Consider the following 1,151-nt stretch of genomic DNA (forward strand, 5'->3'; position numbering starts at 1 on the left):
GAGCTGGATCTGCGGTGCCGAGGGTCGACGGCGTCTAATTCGGTGGCGGGGCAGCGGGATTTCGTGGCGGCAAGCTGCGGATTTGGCGGTGGCAGGCCGCGGATTTGGCGGCGGCGGCGGTGGTGGATACGGCAGTGCCGGCGGCCGGAGAAAGGAGGGGGGGTGCTGGATCTACGGCGGCGAGGCATGACGGCGGTGGATTCGATGGTGCGGCAGTGGGATTTGGCGGTGGCGGCTCGTGGTAGAGAAGATGACGCGCGCGGGGAGGGGGCGGTTGGGAGGTTTCAGCTGCGTGCGGCATGTGGGTCGCAGCCGTTTTTGTGTTTGGGCAGCCGGCTGCGTGATCGAAATTTGCATCACCTTGAGCTGGTTTTTTGGGCAGCCCTAAAGTGGGACCACAAAAATATGTGTTTAGGGCTGCTGTTGGAGCTCCTTTTTTGGCTGAGGTGATGCAGAAACCGCCCTATTTTAGTGCTGCTGTTGGAGATGCTCTAAGACAACCAGGTGCACAACCTCAACCCCAACAGCATTCTGCACATCGCGTGCTTCATCATGCTATGCGAGTGTTTCTTGGGGTCTCTGCCCCATTTCGGCCTTTGGATGAAGCTCTTTACGGTGAAGGTGCACAAGAGCCGCAACGACCTGTCCATCAGAGGTGGAGCTGGCATCCAGCTGAAGCACAAGGACAAGTACTCAAGTTAGCGCAGCCAGACACCGTCAAGAAGTGGCAGCCAAATTGGTTCTATCGCGCCGACATCCGGACGTACGCCGAGATCCCGATGCAGCCTCCCGTGACGCTGTATTCACTCGTGAATCCTCCGGCCAATATAAGTAATCCAAATTGAGCCCTCTTCCTTTGGTTCATACTGTTGTGTAGGTCAGTCCGATTCTGAATCCTACGGCCAACACAAGTAATCCATAACGTACATGGAGGTTTGACGCATGGACAAATTCAAGGTGGTGAAGAATATTCGCAGAGGTGGCATTTGTTCTAATTAAGTCGAATATCTTATATATGGTAGTTTACAGTGTGTAGATAGGGCATGGAGTCTTGATCGCGTACGGCAATTCTACCCTGGGACTCCTATATAATACTATAGGGGAAGACACATGATGTAACTTATGCCAACGTAATAACAGAAACAAATGCC

At 54.0% G+C, this 1,151-nt stretch overlaps 1 protein-coding gene across 4 annotated transcripts in view; it reads left to right on the forward strand.

Annotated features, from left to right (window-relative positions):
* LOC123078305 (uncharacterized) overlaps nucleotides 1-1,151 on the forward strand; it is a 28,331-nt gene that overhangs the window by 19,222 nt on the left and 7,958 nt on the right. The gene's annotated exons all lie outside the window — the stretch shown is intronic.

Source organism: Triticum aestivum, chromosome 3D, assembly GCF_018294505.1.
Source record: "Triticum aestivum cultivar Chinese Spring chromosome 3D, IWGSC CS RefSeq v2.1, whole genome shotgun sequence".
Classification (NCBI taxonomy): Eukaryota; Viridiplantae; Streptophyta; class Magnoliopsida; order Poales; family Poaceae; genus Triticum; species Triticum aestivum.